Source organism: Lycium barbarum, chromosome 6 (genome assembly GCF_019175385.1).
Source record: "Lycium barbarum isolate Lr01 chromosome 6, ASM1917538v2, whole genome shotgun sequence".
NCBI lineage: Eukaryota > Viridiplantae > Streptophyta > Magnoliopsida > Solanales > Solanaceae > Lycium > Lycium barbarum.
Window position 1 is genome coordinate 90,411,666 of NC_083342.1, and position 20,494 is coordinate 90,432,159.

Sequence of the window (20,494 nt, forward strand, 5' to 3'; positions counted from 1 at the left end):
TTGGCATTTTTTCTTTAATCCTATTTATTACTATGTTAATCATCGTTTATTCTATTTTAAAACTAAATACGTATATTAAATTACTTGTATTATAATTTTCATATGTACAAATTTTTGAGAATTAATTAGGACAAAGAAGCATATTTTAATTAATTCAAAAGGGAAAGGAATTGGGATGATTAAGTTCATCTATTGAATTGGGCCAATTCTCTTCTACCCTTATACAAAATCTGTGGCCCAATATTAAACCCCACAGACCCAAAACGCCCCAGCCCAATATTAAACCCCACGGACCCGAACCGACCCAACCCACTAAAACAAATAAATCAACTAAGTCCCTAAAATCAGTAACCAAACAGCCCTTTCTTCTAAATCAACAACCCTAACCAAAACGTTCCTCTCTCCTCTCTCTTCAACCTAACCATGGCTGCCACCCCTTCCACCCCGTCACGTCCGTCACCTCACCACCACCACGCCCATATCCCACAAAATCCGCTACCTACGCCCCTCTTCTCTTTTCTCACACTCCATCTCTGAAGTTTGCAGGAACCATGTGCGATTTCAGCGGATTTTGGGGTAAGTCCCATCCCCATTTTCATCATCTCATCTGTTGAAAAATGTCTCCCAAAATTTCCCCCCTTTTCCTTATTTTTAAACTTCGAATTCAAGCTGTTGAAACCCTCAGTATTTTTCTATAAATACAGACCCTTGTGGGCTGTTTTGAACAAGTTTCAAGGGTAGAAAATCCCATTTAAGTTAACAAGGTTCAAGTGTTGGAAATTCCTCTTGAATAACCAAAAAAAAATAAAAATATCTCATCTGTTTTCTTAAAAAAAAAAAAAAAAACTTTTTTTTAAGTTGCTGGTCTGAAAAATTCTCTTTTAACTATACTTTTGTTTTTGTCGAATTCTTGGTGGTTCTCGGCTAAACAAGCTTCTCAAGCGGATTCGGAGACTCGACGACGTTAGCCTCAGTTCGCTGTCACAAAGATGGTCGGTGTCTCTCCTTTCATCCTTATTTATTTATGGAAACTTGAATATGTGAAAGTCCTAGGGTCCTTGTTTGGATTGAGGTTTTTCTATATAGCTTCAGCTATGTGGTTGTTTTAGTCGATGCCCGTCCCTTTATTTTCATTCCATTCTGATTCATGTAATTAAATTGCAGAAGTTTGAGCATGTGTTGCTAAATTTAAATTCTGTTTTTTAGGTGTTTTTCTTGAAATATGTTTTCATTATTCTTTATAGAAATCAGCATATTAAGTAACCTGAGGAGTATTGCAAGTCATAAGGGTATATCAATAATACTTGGAGTAAAATGACATATGAATGTATGATCGCTTGAATATTTAGTTGTTTGTCGAGTATGTGTTAGTTAGCAGCTCTGCTTCTCTCTGTCACTTCGATTCTTAAAGTTGTGAAGCCTTAGCCTTTGTTGTTTTATTTAAGCAAATTGATATTCAGTATGTTTATATTTTGACGCTGGTCATTTTTTCGAGTCGTCGTTTGCTGCACCTTGAACTTATGTAAAAAACTAGGTTCTGCGATCTTTAATGAGTATCCTGTTTTCGATCTGCTAGAGCCATGTTCTTTATCGAATTCTACTTCTGGAATCATGTCTCAAGGCTTATCTTTTAGATGTGTTGAACCAGCACTATTCTTATAATTCTATGCTGTATTTTAGTAAACCGCGTACTAAGCTTCTTCTTTTTCCTTGTTTGGTGGTGTTTGAACATCAGATTAAGAGCATGAGTGTAGTTTCTGCCCTTTTTCTTAGTTCGAGTCTGTCCTGTTCAAATGTTTTCAAGAATCAAGCTTTAAAATCTCTTTCTTTAGTTAAGGTTTTGAGTATACAAATTCTATGCTTGCTTTATTTTTCCCTTGCTAATTAGATACTGGTTCACTAAAAGAATAGAAACATGTAATAAGTCAAGGATGCTTTGTTTTTCATCAGGGAGTCATATCAGCAAGTTTATTTGCAATTTTTACATCATGTATGCCTTCTCACATTCTTAGTTGTTAAATTTGTATACCATGCCCTGTTAAGAAGTATAACTCTTAATCTAGATCTCATTTATTTTCTCAAAAGTTTCATTTTGAAGTTCAAAGAAATAATAGTCCTCCTTGTGTATCTGTTAATCCCACTTGTTCCCTGCTAATAGTGTGAGACGACTTATTGGTCAAAGGATATGGTTGAAATACAAATTGTTTCACTTTTATAATAAGAAGTTAGTCTATATTTGGTTAATGTGACTAGAGAAGCCTAGTAAAACTTGGCTGCTACATTATCCTTATCAATGGCTGTAATATTTTGGCCAAACAGCTTGCTGTTTTGGGCATGTATTATGCTATCTTTTGAAAGTTGTCATACTTTAATGGAAAAAAAAAAGACATTACTACTGCTACATGTCGCTGTTACTTGCATTTGCTGTGTTTAAGATAAATCTTGCCAGGTTTTGGGATAAAGCTGTTGCATTCATTAAAAAGAAATAGACTCACACTTGATTAAGGGATTGGTTTGGCATTTGCTGCTGGTTCTGGCCTTGGCTACTGTTTTGATATAAAAAAGCTACTGTTTTTTTTACTAGGTCACCTACTGTTTTTGGGTTAAAAAATTTGCTGTTTTTGATATAAAAAAGCCACTGTTTTTTTTTTTTCTAAAACAGCTACTGTTTTTTTTGGGGTGTTTTGGTTGGGGAAAATTACTGGTTTAAGGTAAAAAAAAAAAAAAAAAAAAAAACTGGAATCTGTATTTTCTTTTAGATAAGTTCCGAGTGTTCAAATGGCCATGTTCTCTTAGTCTCTGAAATGGTTAAAACTCATCCCAACGTACCGGTTGCGCTTAAAATAGGTTAATTAGCATGTAAATGCACCTCTCTTGTGTGGTTAAAATTCTTGCTTTTTTTTTTTTTTTATAAAAAAAAAACCATCTTTTACTTCAAAAGTGATGTGTTAGTCTAGCTAAGAAAATAAATTGTTTAGGTGTATCTTTTCTAGAATACGGTCATCTCGTTCGTTAGAATCTTTAATATCTATGTTGCACATCTAGAACAAACTTAGACTTGAAAACGAGCCTTCGGTCTATCCTTTGATATTGTTTCCTGCTCAAATCATGACTTGGGGAATTTTGCTTATCTAAACATGAAAGCCAAACTTGTGTTGAGAATCTGGAAATAATGGCTGTCAACTCTTTCTCTAGAAAAACCTTTGCATAACGAGTACGCGCCAAACATAATTTCTATGCTAAAATCTGGTTCAGCGTGTTGTGTGTTCCGGTATGTTTTATGGGTTAGAAATGAAGTCCTAGGCCTTGAAATTTTACATTAACAGCGGGCCATTACATATTCAAGTTAGATCACATCTGTTAGCTTTTCTTACGGGTTAGGCATGCTTTCATCCTTCCTTCTTTGTTGTGATTCATACTGGCTTTGCTCTAAGTTTAGTTGGTCTATAGTGTTATACTCAGTCGGAATGGATCCCTAGCATTGTTGCAAATAAATTGAGGTGCTGACTGGGTGTGAGAAGAAGAGTCCTTACTTAAATGAATATGTCCCAAAGGGGAAATCCCAAACCTCCACACCATGTCTCTCATGTGGATTCATAATTGTCCTCCTGATACTTTTACTATGGAACCCTTCCACAAGAGAATCAACAGTACTTCCCATTCGTAGTTTTCAGCGGAGGCATTTGTACTTGTGGATTGGGATATGACTCAACTAGTGATGACCATAAGATCCTTAAGATTGATCTCACAGCATGCAGTGAAATTCTAGTGTTGAAACATGGTTCCTGGACAAAACTTTGATAAACATCCGAGTATCCTACTGGCACTTATCCTGTGTTGTCTAATATGGACTCTTTGGCATTTGCGCATGGAGCATTTCATTGCCTTGATTTGTCAGTGAATAATTTTGTGGTTTCATTGAATTTCAAATGAGGTGTACGGACAGATACTGTTGCCAGTGAAATTCTAGTGTTGAAACATGGTTCCTGGACAAAACTTTGATAAACATCCGAGTATCCTACTGGCACTTATCCTGTGTTGTCTAATATGGACTCTTTGGCATTTGCGCATGGAGCATTTCATTGCCTTGATTTGTCAGTGAATAATTTTGTGGTTTCATTGAATTTCAAATGAGGTGTACGGAGAGATACTGTTGCCAGTGGAGTTGTTGTTGATATATTTAGGGATGTTCATGGTTCGGTTTAATTTTGACCTATAAAGAAGGCAAATATCTGTTGCCATTGATGTGATTCTGATAGCAATAGTGCTTCCTCCGTTCATTTTGTGGCTTGACACTGTCCACAAACTGCTATGCAAAAGTTTCCATATCTGAGGGCAGTGACATGAGCAGATTTGAGCCATTTTGCTGCTGCAATTTGAGGCCAACGCTGCTGCGTTTTTTGGCCATTTTCTACTGTGTTTTAGGCCATTTTCACCCCATTTTAGGACTGATTTACTGCCTGCATTTTGGCCAACTGATTGCTGTGTTTTTGAGGGTGAAAATGCCACATTTTTGAAACATTTTGGGGGCAAAAAATGCTGCTGCACATTTGAGCTGAACTGTTACCACGTTATTGTGCCAAAACGTTGCTGCGCTTTAAGGCATCGTGTACCACATTTCGATGAAAATGGTTGTTGTTACACTTGATAAGTATAGCTACTGAGGTATCTTTGGCTAATTGTTGGTGTCTAGCTGAAACGGATGTTCTTTAAGAGGCTACACTTGGTTTGCAACTGCTGCTATATTTGTGGCTAAGCTGCTGTTTTAAAAAAGAAATGGATATTGCACTTGAATTGCTGTCTAAGAACAATTGCTGCTACTTGAGCTAATTCATTGGCATGTGCTGAAGGGAAGAATAGATACTACATCTTGATATGCCTGCTACTACATTTTCTAAATGCTCAAGGCTGCTAAGCAGCTGCTGCATCCTTTTTTTTTTAGATCACATACTACACTGATCTGAACAGTTGCTTCATCCCGATATTTTCAGCTGCTACGCTTGGTGAAGAATCCTTCTGATCTGAACTTGATACTACGCTTAGGGCCGATGAAGAGTTGTTTAACTTGAGGCCTCACTTCTAAAAGAACGGATTTCCATACTTGATTGAAAGTTAACTGATTTGAACACTTAAAACTTGCATAAAAAGGGAGTGGGACTGCTATACTCAAGTTCGGGTGTAATTAATATGCTAAATTATTTTTTCCTTATATGTTATTTTTTTTCTTGCATTCGATTCTTTTATCTAGCTTTTAATAATTAGAGTTATATGGATTCCTTTTTTTCTTGTTGAGAATTATTTCTAATCCTTATCTTTATTTTTTTTCTTTTTCATGAGCAACTTTGGGAGCATTTGGAGTTCTGGCAACTCTGGATTTTGCCCATATCAAAGAGCGGCCAGCAGCAGATTTATTTGCTCGTGTCTAGCAGTCCGACCTCGTCCACGTCTCGAGTCTCCGTCCTTCTTCCTTATTCAAAATTTCAAACCTCCATAGTGTTTGATACATGCTATTTATATTATTTGACTAACACTCTTGTGAATTTGTATTTTTGTAGTTTTGTAGTTTTGTTTTGAACACATAACTTGACTTAAGTATATTAGATATTGAACTTAGTGTATTTATTCGGATTAGGCGTATTAGAGTAGTCACATAAATGAGGTCAACTTTTTTTTTCAGGTCGTAAGAAATTGGATTTTTCTAAAAGGTGAAATTGGAGATTTCTTTCGAAATAAAGAATTTGCTAACAATGTTTTTTTTTTCTTCTTTCAAGTGTTTCAAGCAAGAGCTAGGCATATTCTATGCGATGGCCCACACATGAATTTTTTAGAAATAAGAAAAAATGCCGGTTTTGGAGGATAAATAATAAATAAGAATTTTAGTGACTCAAAACATCTTGTTATTTTTAGAATTCGTTCTTTTGCACTAACGTCGAGAAAGCTTTATCTTCCAAGTTGAAAACAAGAAAAATCATATTAGGCTTATGTGTAGTGGTCAAGTTATTTTACAAGAACTACAAGGTACGTACTTATTTTAATACACATATACTATCTTTTTTTTTTTTTTTAAAATTAATCTTTTCATTATGCGTGTACTTATCTATATCATAGTACTTATACATATTATTATATTTTTCATGGCTATTTCTAAAAGTATACCTTTTACACTATATTTTTTTTACATACGATAAATATACTTCATGTATATATATTATTTTCTCATAAAAAATATACATTTTCATACTCTACATTATATATACTGTCCTTATATACAACAATCATATTATACCTCATCTTCTAAAATATACGTACGTACTCTTTTGAAAACAATATATATATTCCTAATACAAATAATTTTACATCTTATCTTAATTACTTTCCTTTATTATAGGTGTACCAACATACTATTTTCATACGCGCATATCATACCTGTACTATCTTATTTTTTATTAATTCCCTTAGTCGTATTTTCATTATATGTACACATATAGTACTATCATGGCATCAATAATTGGTTTTTATTTTTTATTTTATTTGTTACCCATGATATACATATCACGTATATACGTTATTTTCTTATAATATATATATATATATATATATATATATAAAACTCTTATTCTATTATACATACCACTCTTAGATAAAACAAATGTCATACATATTTTCCTCATGCACACATTAGCATTAATTACTTCTTTTATCTATATACATTTTGCTCACATGGTTACAATTACATTAAAAAAATCCTTTTTTTTAATTTTTCAAATAGTTTTGAGAGAGTAGTTTCTTTTCCGTAATTCTTTAAATAGGTGATAATAAATAATTAGATAGTTCCCCCTCTAGTATTAATTAAACTAAGTTTAAAGACTGTCCTCGGATAGGCTCTGAGGGATGCTTAATACCTTCCCCTCGGAGTAAATAAAACCCTTACCTAGAATTTCACAGGTTTCAAAGACTAAAAAATGGAGTTTACCCTTTTTACAAATGGTTTCCTAATATTTCCTAAAATTAGGTGGCGACTCTGAAAATTTACAAAACCAGAGGAAACATGGTCATAAGTTGTGAACTAGTTTTAACCCGTTAAAAATAGGGCATGACATTCATCATTAACCCGAAATTTTATTTCATTCTTTTCTGAGTCCATTAGAGCTCTCCCGGTGGCAAGAAATGGCCTTCCCAAGATAATTGGAATTTCTTTGTCAACCGCACAATCAAGGATGACAAAATCTGCCGGTAATAAGAATTCCCCCACTTTAACAAGAATGTCATCAACAACTCCTACCGGTCTTTTGATGGTTCTATCGGCCATTTGGAGACGCATGCTCGTTGGTCTAGGTGTTCCCAAACCGGCTTGCTTATAGATATCTGGCTAGTGGCATCAAATTAATACTAGCCCCATTGTCACATAAGGCACGAGCAAAATCATGATGATCGATGGTGCAAGGGATAGTGAAAGCCCCGAGATCTCCCTTCTTCTCAACCTTTGATGACAAAATAATAGCGCTCACACGGTGGGTGACTCCCGCCGTATCATCCTTGATTAATCTTTTCTTCGTCAGCAAATCCCGACATTTCTTGGAATGCATCAAGAAATGGGATATTCATTGATAACCCTTTCAATTGGTCGTAGAAGCGTTGGCACTTGGCATACTCCGTTCTTTTCATCAATCTTTATGGGAACGGGGGAGGAGATTTATATGTTTGAGTCAAGGGTTTAATTGCTCCCGTGACCTTGCTCTTTTGGGTGCTACCACTGGTAGCTTTTTCAACACTTGTCTCCTCGTCACCCTTGAGAACAATAGGGTGTGCTTCCTTCTCTTTCTCAACAATAATAGGCACTTCAATTGGTGCCTCAATTTCTTCTTCAACTTCTTCCTCAATAACCTCATCAACAATCGGCTCGACAATGATAGGTTCAACCACTCTCTGATTTACCGCATTAAGGATCTTTCCACTTCTAGTAGAAATAGCTTTGCATGAGGCAATGTGATCACCTCCACCACCCCCTGGGTCTGGAATTGTGCCGCTAGGAAGGCCCCCTCTTTGTGGTGGATATTGCTCACGAGAAAGATCTCAAATTTGTGACTCAAGTTTATGAATCGAAGCGGTGTGAGAGCCTACCACTTCGGTCAAATTTTCCATCTTCTTGTCACTCTTATGCTGGTTTTCCAATATCTTTTCAAGCATAGATTCCATTCGAGAGGTCCTTTGATCATTGGAAGGACCTTCTCGCCAATTTTGAGAGTTAGAAGTACGGCCCTTTGGTGGAACATAGGCATTCACGTTCCGATTACTATAATTGTTGTTGTTGTAATCCCTCTTGTCCGAACTACCATATTCATTTCGACCATATTGATTGCTTTGTTGTTAGGGTCTCCATTTCTTTTGATAACCCCCTTGAGAGTGATCAATATAATTAGCATCCTCACGTTGTGGCTGCCCCTCTAGATAAGCTTCCTCCGAGACTTGGTACATTCCGGGAGCATGAGATGGCATCTCTTCGACAACATTCACACTTTTAGCTTCTTTCTCCGTAAGCCTCTTTGACAACAAATCCACGGTGGTTTGCAATTGAGCAAAAACATGATCTCGCTCATGATTTTCTTTGGCCACCGCGGCAGCAGAGGGACTACCATATAACATGATTTCACTATCACTTGAGTGCCAAGCTTGATTGTGGGTGATGAGCTTATCGAGCAACCTGGTGATGCTGACAAATGATTTGTCCATGAAGCATCCCCCAGCTACAGTGTTGACAGCAATATGATTTATTGTATCTAACCCCTTGTAGAACTTCTTGGTGAGAATAGCATCCGGAAACGCATGAGTTGGAGATTGAGCTAGATAGTACTTGAAACGCTCCCATGCCGAATATAATTGTTCCCCCGGAAGTTGTTTGAACTCAAAGATCTTATCCCGAAGCTCAACCTTTTTGCTTGATGAGAACCACTTCTTCAAAAATGTATTGGCTAACTCGCTCCAGGTATGAATAGAATTGCTGGGGGAGCTTTTCATACCATTCCCTTGCTTGGCCAGCTAAGGAATATTTAAAGACCCGTAACCGAAGTGCATCAGCAGAAACAACACCTTGGGATTGTTGAGCACACACATGCAAGAAGTTCTTCAAATGTCGGAGTGGACAATCCTCCGAAAAATTTCGAAAATAACCTTCAAGTTTCAGCAGCTGATAGTTAGAACTATCAATTTTGAAAGTAGCATTTCCAGTTCTAGGAGGAACCACAACAGAAGCATAATCAGCTTCATTGATAAATTTCGCAAATATATTCTCATCCTTATCCTCTTCTGGTGCAGGTGGGTTCACTTGGAGTCCACCTTGGTTTCCTTGATTCCGATTCTGTCTTCCTGCCATGTTCACCTGGTTCACCACAACAACAAACAAGGTGTGATGGAATAGAAAAAGTTTTAAAGAATAGTACACAACAATCAGTAATTTCAAAACCGTATTCCCCGGTAACAGCGCCAAAATTTGATACGCTCAAATTACACCTATTAATGGCGTAAAGCGGACGTTGTCAAATATAGTAACCCAAACAAGGTTGGGGTCGAATCCCACAGGAAATATGGAGAGAAAAGAGTACTAATTGTATGCGATACTAGTCTTTAAAGGCTTTAATCCTATCCCGAATATTTTGAAAAGAGATTTGGTTTGTATTCGCTATTTTGAAGTGTTAGGAATTTGTGTGGATTTGGAGAACCAAAGTTGTGTCCCCGCGATGATTAGATGTTATGCTATGGGTGTCAATATGATATATTTCTAATGGGTCGGGGTTATGTATGCACTTAATCTCTAATGCACTTTCTAATATTTTCCAATAGTTAGAAAGTATTTCTTTTCATGATTTTCCCAAATGCAGAAAAGTTGTAAATAAAATTGATTAAAATGCCAAGTAGAACTCATCTTATCCCTAAGCGAGTTCATTAAACGAGGGTTAGCGCCCTGAGTCCTTGTTATATTATTTCAACTCACACCCTAGTTCATCTTTCCAAATAAACTAGGGTTTGTGCATGAACAAGTGTTTGCAACCACTAATGAACAATGAATGCGAGAAATAATAAAACACATCACAACCCATTATATATATATATATATATATATATATATATATATATATATATACAATGTTAGACACCCAGTACATAGCACCCATCATTTGGGTCCACAACTTTGATTAAAGAACTACTCACACATTATGGTCTCAAAAGTAGTAAGCAATAAATGAGACATAAAACTTACAAAGTGTGATAAAGATGATGGAAAATGGAATCTTGTTGTCTTCACTAAGCTCCAAAAGGGGAGTATTCAATGCTCACCCACCAATGGAACTTTGTTCACGTGGTTACAATAATAATTAGCTGCCAAAAAAAACCTAAAATGTTCTTTAAATAGGCTCCAAAAAACGCACAACAGCGACTGACAAAATTGCCCCCGATAGCAAGATCGACGGACCGTCGATCGTTCGACGATACGTCGATTTCTCCGTCCTTTGTACCTTCAGCAATGTGTTCCATTCGACGGTGCTGTCGACCAGTTCGACGCTCCGTCGAGTATTCCGTCTTTCTCTCTTCTTGTTAACAGATCCTGATTGACGACACAAACGATGAAGCATCGATCAGTTCGACGCTTCTCGATGTCTCCGTCCTTTGTCGTCTTCAACTTTGTCATCACTGAAAAATCAAGCTTATCGACGCTTCAAAGGACGGTTCGTCGGCTGATCGACGGAACGTCGATTCTTCATTTCTGGCCAATTTTTCCTTTGTTCTTTGCTTTTTGCTTTTGGGCCATTGTTTTCCTAAAACACAACAAAACATATTAATGAGAACCAGACTTACTTGAAAACAACCAAAATTCATAGTAAAAAGGCGTCGAATGTGCCACAAATTCGTGGCACATCAATTTCCTCTATTGACGGTGCCTCCGGATCCCCTAAACTTTAGAAAGATGATGTCGCGATGACGGTTCGAGGGGCCCCTACCGTGCTTGTGCCTTCGGAAATGCCTGCCCCTGCCAACAAGCTAAGTGATGCTCCTTAAGTTTGACTTCCCTGCGTGGAGTACTTTGTGAATTTGTTTTTGGGGCCATTTTAGAAAACAATCTTCTCTTTTACTTTGTGTACTTGGATTATGTCCGAGGTTTTCGGGGCTTTTTTGCTATGCTACAAAATTCACATGCTTTTTTTTATTGTGTTTTCCGTAATTGTTTGAATTAGGATTGATTACTTTCAGCTTACTCTAGTTATGTTGATATTCTTTGTGGCGGAGTGTTCGTGATTTACTCGGTCCTTTGAAGTGGAGCAGATCAACCAAGGAAATCCTTCCACTCTCAGGATTCCTTATCAGGACTATGCTCTGGCATGACCATGAACACTTGTGTTTAAGGTATGCGATGCCTTTTATGTGTCATCGCATTCGTGTGCGAGATGCTTAGGCGATTATTTTCCCCAATCCGGGAATGTTACTTTTGGCCGCGTTCATTATGATTGGGAATTTAAATCATACATATCATAATTAACGAGGGCCCCCCTTTGTTCGACTGCCGGTGAGGAGGACGTCTCGACCTCACCTTATTTCGGCATAAGGAAATGATACATTCACGCTCTAAGGTCAACTATCCGTGTCGTGTGTTCGAGGTGGATATTATCGGGTCCGGGAGGACACGTTCGTATCAACAAAGTCAGAGTATGAGAGGCTTTTCGGAGGCAATTTGAATCGCTTTATTCGATTTTCGCCTAATGCTTTGAATACATAATTGTTACTTAATAGCAAAACAAACAAAGTTAGCAAAAAATAAAAAACATGGGAAATGTCTTCGGCCGCGTCTGTCCTAGAAATTCTGTTGTGTCGCTATCTTTAAGTAATATGATGTTCAGTTGTTGCCTCATTAAAAACTGTGCCGACAAAAACCCATTGGGAAAAAGGTCGGTCAAGGAAATGAGTGCAACACGTATTTTCAGATCTTCATTCCAGCTTCTTCCGGATCAATCCCAGTCTTGGTTAACCCTAGTCTCAGCGTTAGTCCCAATCCTGAAATCATAATGGGTTACGAAAAAATATGAATTGGCAAAGAAGAAACTCATACCTTCGGGGGCTTTTAAGGCCTGATCGTATCGATGAAGTTGGCCGTAAATTCCGGCAAACAGGGGACTCGGATGGCTGCCCGAGGCTGGTAGGATAGCTCGTACTTGCTTACTTTAATCGACCATTTTGACAGTCGGCTTGAGATATTTTCGGCGCGGAGCAGCTCTTAAAGCAAGGTATCGGTCACAACAGTAACCGGATGGCACTAAAAATAAGGTCTCAGCTTTCGTGTGGCCGTGATCAGAGCCAGGACTAACTTCTCCGAGTCTAGATATCGTGGCTTAGCCCTGGTTAACGTTTTGCTGGCGTAGTGGATGGGAAGTTATTTTTTCGCTTCTACTCGCACGAGGGCGATGCTAATGGATATCTTCGAAATAGTTAAGTAAACAAATAACTTTTCTCTTTCCTCCAGTTTAGCCATTATGTGAGGGATAGCTAGTTAAGCTTTGAGGTCCCTCAGGCTTTGATCACATTCTTGCGTCCCTAGGAAGCGATGGTCCTTTTTAGTGAGCTTGAATAATTCATGACATCGGTCAGTTGCCCGGGACATGAATCTTCCTAAGGCTGCCACCTTCCTGGTTAACCTTTGAACCGTTTTGACATTGTCCAACGTATCCGGCATCGACCGGATAGCCTCTACCTTGTCCGGATTCATTTCAACCCCTCGACTCGAAATGAGAAAACCCAGAAACTTGCCCGACCTGACTCCGAAGGCGCACTTCTCCGGATTCAGTTTCATGCCGTGGCGTCGCAAAACGTCAAAGGTTTCGGCTAAGGTGTTACGTCCCGTACTTTATACATTGGGACAATCCGGATTAACTATGATACGTTAGGGCCAAGACCTTTCCGGGACATGAAGTCGGGACTTTTGACTTTCGATTTTATTTTGAGACATAAGTTGTACATGAAATTGTGGGCATGGAACACTTAGGAAAAGTTGGGACCAAAAGTCATATAGTTGGAAGTTGAAAATCATGCTAAAAAAAGGCCCTTTGGCCGTGTGGCTTTGAAATTGGTCCCACACATTTTGTGGCCAATTTTAAATGGTCCAACTCATGTGTGGGCCATGGACACTTGGAGGGTTCACTTAGGAGCTTAAAAGATGACTTCTAAGTCATCTTCTATCATTCTACACTTAGCAAAAAAATCAAGAAGTTGAAGAGCAACAACAACAACCATTCGGCCAAGCCTAAGAAAAACCAAGTCCAATTTTAGCCATCCCAAAAATATTTCTTTGGTGAAAATCCACTAATTGAAGGTCCCTAAGTAACGTGGAAGTGTTGTTGGAGGGATCAAACCATTCGTCTAGTAGATCGTAAACCCTAGCCTATTGTGGAGTTGAAGAAGAAAGGTAAGATTTGATCTTGTTTTATGTGTTGTGAATGTTTTATGCATGTTGTAGTATGTTATTATGGATGAAAATTGTGAAATATAGTAAGTTGGAGGTGAGCCGTGTATGGTGTGTATGGTCCTGTAGATGTGTGTGTTGTGATTGGGTTGATGAATTGATTTTATGTAGCATATTTAGTTGGGTAGTGTGGAGAAAAGAATAAAAATCATCAATATATGTATATGTGTAGTGTGGCCAAATGTATGTCATATTACATGACAAGAATGGGTTATGGTTGTGTTTTCGGGTTTGGGACTGTTTTCGGGAAAATTGGAGCAATTGTTGGATTGTTGGAAATATTGTATAAATTGTTTAAAATGTCCTTGAATATTGTTGGTATGGGTTCGGGTTGGTATTTGAATGTATGAGCGGTGATGTGGCTTGAATGTAAGCCGTCGAATTGAATATTGTGAATGTTGTTGAATGATGTAAAAGAGAGTTATTAATGTTATATTGCCTTTCGGATTGGTCATTGGGGTTGCTAGGTTGGTTATTGTTGTTGTTGTTGTTGTTGTTGATTTGGCCGAGTTAAATTCTCGGGGCTGGCCTATTTGCAGGGGAAATGCTGTCCAAATTTCTGTAGAATTGAGTGTTAGTTTGGAATAAATCGCCTAAGTGCCTATGTCTAATGTTTGATATTCGTTGACGTATTTGTAGACCTTGGGGAGCCCGAGGCGTAGGTTGGGATTAGTTTGAGTTGGGCTAGCTTGGAGTGCGTACGAGGTATGTAAAGCTCAAACCTTCCTTCTTTTGGCATGCCTTAGTTATAAATAGATTATGTCACGAGCCTCGAGGAAATTCTAAATTCGCAATCCGAGCACGTTATGACTCATATATATATTTCTTGGCATTCGTATGTTTGATGTGATGAAATACGAACCCTTATGTCTTCGAAATAATTGATTTTCAAATGTTGCACAAAAAGCCTTGTTTTAAAGAATTCCGTAATTCTGGACGCCGTATCTTTCACAGAAAGGCTCGGATTGCTCCGATATTTTCGTAGGAGTTTGCATGGCGTATGGTGAGTATGTTTTCCATAGACGGGCCCGGCTCGGGTCGATACCCGTCCGTGGGTCCCGCGACTTTCCTTTATGTAATTCGGAAGACTTTTGAAAGAATTTGGTATGACTATTATTTTGAGTCTCAAGTATGGTCATTTTACTTATATTTGAGTCCATGATAATGATTTTATGCATATGGTTACTCACGACTCTGCTCGTGCGTTATGTTATATCTTTCACCGAGTCCCGGGCCGGTTCTGTTGTCGTGCGCACTTTGATATACTCCGGTGTTATGCTGTGTTTATGGTTCACCGAGCCACTCATTAGAGGGTCGGGTTCCACTTATATTGGGCGTTATGCTGTGTATGGCGTTATGTTGTGTTATGATGTGTGACGGGGACACAGAGATGTGAAACCTTCTGGTGTTATGCTGTGTTGTGGCGCCATCGACGGGCGGGCGACCATATTTTCTGTGCCCTATGCATGACTTATATTTTGAGAGTAAACATTTTGATATTTTGGACTTGCACTTATTTTCTGTACTTCTATTTCGTTTATGCCTCAGATTTGTTTTCTGTATCTTCTGCTTTGCATACTCAGTACATATTTCGTACTGATCCCCTTTCTTCGGGGGGGCTGCGTTTCATGCCCGCAGGTACAGACGCACAGTTTGGTGATCCACCAGTTTAGGACACTCTCTTCTGCTGTTTGGAGTGCTCCTCTTATTCCGGAGCCTACATTTTGGTATATATACTCGTTCGTTGCATATGTATATATTTGTTCAGGGGTACGGCGGGGCCCTGTCCCGCCATATGATTCGGTTGGTCTGTTTAGAGGTCTGTAGACGTATATGTGGGTTTGTGCCTACTTCTGTACAGGTGTGTTTGTGTGATCCCACTCGCCATGGCAGCCTTGTCAGCGTGCATTTGTATATGTTTTGGGCCGTTGCGCCATTTGATAGCCTTGTCGGTTTCTGATGTATATGTACATATATGGTTGTGTTTGAAATGTGTCTGAGTCAGTTTGATATAATTTGAGGCAGCGTGTGATATTTGTGCCCGTATACACTATCTGTATGTAAGTCGGATTGGATGAGTGTGTTCGGGTGCCCAGTTCGGGCACTAGTTACGGCCTACGAGGTTGGGTCGTGACATAAGGACTCCAGGTGGGTCTTCGCTCGTCAGGACTTAACCAGCATGTCGTCGATGTAGATGTAACACTTTGTAAATTCGAGTTAAATGTGAAAACGTCTTGGAGAATCAGGACTCCATATTTTGTTAATGAAGAATAAGGCCAAAGAATATGGCCCGCATTTAAAAATACGACCCGTATTCTTAGGTGTATTTCACCCGCCTCCCTATGTTGTCCACTGTTTTGTTAATGTAAAATACGGCCAAGGAATACGACCCGTATTTCTGGGGCATATTTCACCCGCCTCCAGCAGTGTGTATATAAAGCGGGGTGCAGTTAATTTTATCACTTATTCACATTCTCATAAACCCTAAGGACGAAAATCTTTCCTCCAAGTCTTCAAATATTAAGGTAAGAACATCTTTAACATTATTAATCAATCCTAGCATTAAACGCATGATTCTTAACATGATTTTTGAATGAAAAACCTAAGGTTGCAAGGTAATCTTTCTCAAAGTGACTCAAGCTAAGGTTTTGGGTGTTCTTCGTTGTAAAAGTGAATTGTTGAATTATGTAAGGCTTAATTAAGGTATGTCTCTTTTGAAAACCTTATTTTGGATGCGTGTCTCCTTTTCAAAAGTTCTTTATTGAATAAAAATATGAACTTTTCATACTTTTAAACCCTATTTCATGCTTTGATTGTGGTTGGTGTGCGTGAGGGGACAAGCCCACATTAAACCTTAATTGTATTATACTGTATACATGTATACATAATTCTAATAGTTTTCCTCTATAAAAGATGATCATCAATAATGGCTAAGGGTTGGTAATGGTGTTTTATGATGAACTATGACAATTGAACCTTGTTTAAGGAAGTGGAAACGTTTTCAAGATTATCAATGAAATGATGTATCTTTGTAATGACATGATGAAATGAAATGCTAATTGATGATCTGACTACCTCGAGATGAATTGTGATTCGGCTTCTATGCTATGAACTTTGTTGTTGTGTTTGGCCTAGCTACTCGGGAGGAAGGGTAGTCACTATAGATCCTAGTGTGACAATTGCCTAGCCATTCGGGAGGAAGAGTGGCCACTGCGGGTTCGCTACCCGGGTGCGGTTTATGGCTAGCTATCCGGGAGGAAGGATAGCCATCGAGAACCTGAGATTCTGATGTGGTGCTTCTAAGCTGTTTAGGGAACCTCAAAGGTCATCCCTTCATTGTGATTGATTCTTGGACCTGTATTGGCATGTGTGATATCTTTATCTCTCCGAAAGTATTATTGATGATAATCTGACAAATTGAAAGGACATAATTGAAAGTTGTAAACTTGATAAAAAGGGACTCTCATTCGTTTTGACAAGCATATTGAACCAAGTTGAGTAACTGTTTTTACAATGATTTCACATGGTTTCCAAAACTGTTTTATTTATTTATTTATTATTGTGTCTTATTTTCTTATTACTTATTGTCCCCGATGCACTCACTGAGTACGAAGTACTCAGGCATACTATTGTTGTTTTTTATGGTATATTAGGTAACGAAGAAGAGCAGGTTCGTAGAGACTAAAACGCTAGGATAACTTGTTGTTGCTGTTGATGTGGTGAGCCTACATGCTCATTCGTGGGTCATCCTCTATTTATTCATTCCAGTTATTTATATTAGTTTTTCGGGCTACATCCCGATGATTAGACAATCATTCTTTAGTCTTAGGAGCTCCATAGTTTACATTCATTTCGTGGGTGGTTGAAGGATTATTGTTAAAGCTTTGGCTTTGCTGTTTTGACTAAGTTATACCTTTATCAACACTTCCGCTGATTTAATAATTGACATTTTTTTTATTGGTTAGTTGCTTATCTATACATTGCTTGCGTTTGAGTAACGAACCTTGTGGGTTCTAGAAGTTGAATGTTGCATATTTAGGTTCTTCCACGGTTGTTCATGACTTCGGATGTCAGTCACGTCTAGGGTGAGTTTTGGGGCGTGACCGTAGATTTCTATGGTTTTACCGATTTTCTTCTCGAACATTTTATAACCAACCTTTGGTAGGTAGACCCTGCATTTTTAAGACCGAAAGGCATAACGTTATAGCAAAAATTACCATGGTTAGTCATGAACGAGGTTTTCTCCCGATCATCCGGGTGCAAGCTGATGTGATTGTACCCCGAATAGGCATCCAGAAAACTGAGCAACTCATGACCGGCCGTGGCATCTATCGTTTGGTCTATTTGTGGCAACGCGAAAGAATCTTTAGGGCACGCCTCGTTCAAATCTTTGAAATCCACACACATTCTAAACTTGTTGAGTTTCTTGGGTACAACCACCATTTTGGCCAGCCATTCGGGGTTCTTAACAGGCCGTGCTGACCCTATGTTGAGCAAATGAGTCACTTTTTCGATGACGAACTGGTCCCTTATTGCCGATATGGGCCGTTTCCTTTGCCTGACTAGGACGTGATTAGGGTCCACACTCAATTTGTGGATGGCTATATCCGGGGGGATCCCTGTTATGTCAAGATGAGACCACGCAAAGCAATCAAAATTATGAGTTAAATAATTCAAAATTTCACTCCTGAGCCCAGGTGATAGATCCAAGCCCAGGTATACCTCATTTTCGGGACATTCTTCGAAAAGCTCCACACTCTCCAGTTCTTCGACTGTTGAATATGCGGGATCCTTATCTGGAGGTAAGAAGAAACCTTTCGGGAGAGCTTAACCCAGGCATTCTTTGTCGTCCAACCGCTCATTGTTTTCTCCGGATCCCTTGCCCGGGTTCGGCTGCTGTAATTGCTATTGATCCGCTGTTAATTTCCGGGGACCCACTACCGCCAACATATCTTCTCTTTGACTGTGGAAGTCGTCCCCCTTAAGTTCTTTGATCCCCCAAGGTGTAGGGAACTTGACTTTCTAGTGATAAGTCGAGGGAACGGCCTGCATCGCGTGTATCCATGGTCTTCCAAGGATCGCGTTGTAAGTCATATCCCCGGACACGACATCGAAGGTTATGATCTGCTTCACGCCGTCAGCACAAATAGTCAAATCTATCTCTCCTTTGGTCACCTCACTGGACATATTGAATCCAACCAGTACCTTGGTCGTAGGGACAACGGACTCCTCCTCTCTCATCTCTTTCAGAACCCTTAGGTGAATGATATTCGTCGCGCTCCCTGGATCAATTAAGACACGCTTAATGAAAGATTTATGGATTGTTAAAGATATTACCAGGGCCTCGTTATGGAGTGGGGAGAGGTTCCCGCAATCAGCCTCCGTGAATGATATGTCTTGATCTTCTGCAAATCCTGGCTCTCGTATGTTGGTGATAACCGAGACTTTCAATTTTTTTGTGGAAGTGTAAGTGACTTATTTATCGTCTTTTTGTCGAAGATCATATAAATGCTATGCGTAGGCGGTGGCATCTGGTTCGGCCTCTGCCATCGTTTCGACCCAAGTTGAGCTTTGCCCGATCGCTGATGTACTCCCTTAAATGCCCAGTGCGCAGCAATTGCGCTACCTTTATTCTTAATTTACCATAATATTCGGTAGTGTGCCTTTGGATGTTATGATAATGACACCATAACCCCGTACTCTTTTTCTCCAGGTTGGAATAAATGGCATCGGGAAATTTGGCTTCCTTCATGGTCTTCATTATCGACACTATCTCTGCTGCGCTGATGCTAAAGTTATGGTCGGATAGCTTCTGCAGGCCGTTACTTTTTGACATGGACCTCTCGGTTCGCTGAGGCCCCCGATCCATGAGGCCTTGATTGTTCCTGATGTTTCCTCGATTCATACTTGTATACGAGAGCTTTCTCATCTCGTACGGACCGAAACGCCTATTGCTTGTAACGTCGGTGCCATACCCCTCTTTTCGAGGGGTGACTATCAATGTGAGATGTCATCCCCATTCGTCGATCTTCTTCGATTCTCATTTTGGTTGTATACCTGAGATTGACTTCGCTCCACGTTTGTGTTGGGTGCTCTCTCAAGCTCTCTTTTAGTTTTCTGGAGGCATTTGAGCTTTCCGGGTTCAACCCATTGGTGAAAACAGCGGCTGCCCAGTCTTCCTCAATAGGTGGCAGCAACATCCTTTCTCTTTGGAACCTGTCCATGAAACTTCACAGCAATTCATCCTCTCATTGCTTGATTGTAAACACATCCTGCTGATGGGTTTCCACCCTTCGAGCTCCTGCGTGCGCCTTAACAAAGACATCTGCAAGAGAAAGGAAGCAATCAATAGAATTTTCAGGCAAGTAAATATACCAAGAAAGTGCTCCCTTTATGAGTGTCTGCCAAATTTCTTTAGCATGAATGATTCGACTTCCGATTGTTTGAGGTCATGCCCGATGACCGCTACCTCGAAGGTTGCGATATGATCTTTCGGGTCCATGGTGCTATCATATTTCGATATATCAAGCATCTTGAACTTCTTCGGGATGTGGGCAGGCGCAGCGCTCCCCGAGTACGGCAAGACGCCATATTTCTGGCTTATGTGCCTTTGATCATCGGTAGTGCTCTGGGAATCTGACTCATCCGCTCGTTCATTTCCCTCTCTATGCGCTGCAACCCTTCTGTGAATGCGTCCATCTGGTCTTTCCCACCTTCGCTAGCCTTTTTGCTGGCTCCAGGATCATCTGTGGCGTCTGCAGCTGTTGCCCTGTCGTGGGAGTCCCAACTCTTGAGTGAGCAGCTATGACGGCTGCCGCGGCTTCTATGCGCAGCATGATTTCGTTCTGGCCTTTCAGGATGGTCGAGATCGTCTTTTTGCTGAGCGATCCTCCCTTTTTGGCTGCTCGGGGTTTGCTGGTTCGAGATCTAGCTGAGCCCCCCCCCCCCCCCCCCCCTTCAAGCGTCTCTTTCGCCTTTGCCTTCCATGAG

General features: G+C 39.6%; 1 long non-coding RNA gene and 1 other non-coding gene across 2 annotated transcripts; both read left to right on the forward strand.

Annotated features, from left to right (window-relative positions):
* The first annotated feature begins 357 nt into the window (after positions 1-357).
* Positions 358-5,626, forward strand: LOC132644783 (uncharacterized). The gene is made up of 2 exons (XR_009583907.1): positions 358-576; positions 934-5,626. It is a non-coding gene; the product is annotated as an uncharacterized LOC132644783 (long non-coding RNA).
* Positions 5,627-8,818: 3,192 nt separating this feature from the next.
* On the forward strand, positions 8,819-8,924 carry LOC132601000 (small nucleolar RNA R71). Its single transcript, XR_009567452.1, has one exon. It is a non-coding gene; the product is annotated as a small nucleolar RNA R71 (small nucleolar RNA).
* The last annotated feature ends 11,570 nt before the right edge of the window (positions 8,925-20,494 follow it).